Genomic DNA, 3,312 nt, shown 5'->3' with positions numbered 1-3,312 from the left:
ATGACAATGAAATGAACTGACCAAAATTAAAACTTGCAAAAGCATTAAACTTGACTGTTGGACCATCCCCCCACTGTATAAAGAATGAGTCAATGACAAAAAAAGTAAAACAACACTATTACCATGGGCACGGATGACCTAAATAGGCAGCCAAATGGGTATTTTTGATAGATTGTCGCAAGTAGCGAGAAGTCTGCTCTCTGTACTTTTGTCTAGAAAAATATTACTTTCCCCCTCAATGCATGCACCTAAACCTTCCAAGATTTATATAGGCCAAGGCACACATATTAACTGTCTCACAGGGCTGTGTCATCCGTCACAATCTAATGCCAAGGACATCACACATTCTCTGACAACTGGTACCCTGCAAACAAACTTAAATTGATTGACAAGAGTCTGGGGGTAGGTGTGGGATAATAAATTGTATCATTTGTGGTCTGTGTTGTTTTGAGTAAAGACGAAGAAACCCAATTCCAGATTTGTTGTGATTGTATAATATGAATATGGGGCAACTGTTTTTGAAGTGTTTTACCTCTTATCATAGCTTCAGATATGAGAGAATTAGATATGCAGCCTCCAAGTAAGGGTAGGAAAGAATATAATCTATAAAAACCAAGTGGAAATCACATAAATTAATTAATGTGAACCGCACAATTATGTTTCAGTGATGTCATACGTCCTCCTCTTGTCTTGTAAAAAAGAAAAAATGAAACATATCTATATATAATTATTATAAAAACATGGCATGGCAGTCATTCAGTAATCCGATTGTATGAATATGTTCTGATAATGAGGCCCCAGAGATGGCATTCAGCATAGAATAGAAGAAGACATACAACATTAGCCTTGCATGCAAATAGGCAAAACGTTTTGTTGTCTATTATCTGAAGATCTTTGTAGTCTTTGAAATCGGTGCATGAATATGAATCATCTTCATGCAATGGGGGAGATACACGGGACAAGGACTCAGAGTGACACTTCTGCTGCAGAATACCCAAAACAAGGCACGGCCGTCGTAATCATCGGAACCCGCATGGGTATCATATGGCTCATCTCTGGTCTATTTTTCTCTCTCTACAAAGGGCTACCTGGCCCTGACACAGGTAAAAACTCCATGGAATGGTGTAAAATACTAGCTAATCTGTTTAAAGGAAGATTAAAATGAACACATCATTGTATCATGGGAAATGCAACATAATAGCGCAACCTCCTGGGTTTTTACATTGCATGATTAATTAAATCAATCTAATCAAAATGTATCCAGATGCAGGAATCATTTATATCATGGAGTGGTTTAGTCTACACTGTTGGGGCATGACAACCTCCCTTTTACTTTGGTGGGCATGATCCATGATCCAACATCTAATGTGGATATTATATCAACACCTGTGTTAAAGTACATAGTGAATAAATTAAGTAGGAATGGCGTGCGACCCTACATTCCTCTTCCTCTGTAACTGAGGTGCAGTGAAACGTATACTTCAATACATACCGGATCTATTAGAATGCATTCTTGTATTATTTATTAAAGAGAACATGTGTATGTGTGTGTAGCAGTGGTCAAATTGGCAGGAGTTGGAGCTAAGATATTGGCAAAGGAAGGAGGAAAGGGATAGTCCATAACGGTGCACCTCATAAAAAGTTCATTTCGTTCATGGATTGTATTCTCCCCTATGTTAGCACCATTTCATGAAAGAAGATGAATGTGGGAAGACATTGAATATGCAAGTGCTGTGTTTTGGTTGGGTTTATTTTGTGCTGAGGAATGTGACCCAAGACTTGATAACTTAATTAGATGCCACTTATTTAATATCGGAATATTTCAGGAGCTTTTTTATGTCATACAAACCTTACTCTGATCATGGTACCCGTGCCACTATACAATATTGAACATGATCAATTATTGATAAGGAAAAAAAGTGGCCCAGAACTCTGTTAAAGGACAAATACAACTATCTGACATCTAAAAGGTTTGAGGTCTTTGGGTTGCACTTAAAGTGTTAAGCACTCTCTTGGTATTCTGCAGTCCATGAAATATTAATTTCCTCTCTCCATCTCCTTGGACACGCAGACCTATCGAAGTGCATCGTTTCATCTTCGTTCTCTTTCCTCTGTGTGTTATGAGACACAGAGTACGCCTTTTCCCCCCAGAAGTACTATAACTAATACAGGATCAGGATGGAAATTGATAGTCTGCGCCTTTCCATTTGAGGTTTTGTTGAAGGGTTGATGATTTCAAACAAATCTGTGAATTTGAGTATGTGTTGCTTTGAGTAAACATCCAAAGCTTTGTAATAAAGAAATTATGAAGTCCTAGCTATTCTCCATTTTATGTGTTCTTTGCTTTTTAATGTTATTGCTGTATGTTGTGACGCAAAAATATGCTTTACTACAAACTTCAACATATTATTTTCCATGGAAGAATGAATCAACCAATAAATATGCCTTTTTACGGATATATGTTGTCAGAAAACCATTCTAGAACATCAATTTAGCATCTACTTAAAAAGGTCCCATGGCACTTAATGAGGTTTTCTAACATTGATGAGTTCCCCTAGCCTGCCTATGGTCCCCAAGTGGCTAAAACGAGCACTAGGTATCCTGCTCGCCTTTGGAAAAAATGGAAGATCAGACGCGCTGATTTGGAATGTGGCCCCATGTGTCATCATAAGGGGCCAAGTTATCGCCCCTTTCTCTGCCTTGTCCGCCCAGAGAATTTGGCCCGTCGATGAGACAATGAGCTACAACCGTGCGAGTGCCACATGTGTGTGTGTGTGTGATTACACACACTGTAACGCAAGGGTTGTACACATCTTTGATATTTGGATAACCATTCTGCTGTTGGTGTTATGGGGCGTAACACGTTTGTTCTCTGACGGTAACTCCACAACGAGACTCGTAGTGGGGGTTATCTCAGCCATGGTTGAGAAGGAATTGGGGGGAAAGGAACTTTGGCTTTGACTCCCTGAAGTACATGAACCTCGACATGGAGGAGAAAGGGATTGTTGCCCGCGATTGTCTCCCGCCGGAGCCCCGCTGCACGGTGCCCACCGCCCGCCACCCGCTGTCGCAAGGCATCACCGCTGCAGGGTGGTGGTGCCTCGGCGCTGCCCGCTGCCGAGGCACCACCGCTGCAGGGCGGTGGTGCCTCGGCGCTGCCCGCTGCCGAGGCACCACCGCTGCAGGGCGGTGGTGCCTCGGCGCTGCCCGCTACCGAGGCGGTGGTGCCTCGGTAGCAGGCAGCAGGGCTCCGGCGGGAGACGATCGCGGGCAACAATCCCTTTCTTCTCCATGACGCGGTTCAGTCTACTT

Source organism: Pollachius pollachius (assembly GCF_949987615.1).
Source record: "Pollachius pollachius genome assembly, chromosome: 3".
Taxonomy (NCBI): domain Eukaryota; kingdom Metazoa; phylum Chordata; class Actinopteri; order Gadiformes; family Gadidae; genus Pollachius; species Pollachius pollachius.
This window is presented reverse-complemented; position numbering follows the sequence as displayed.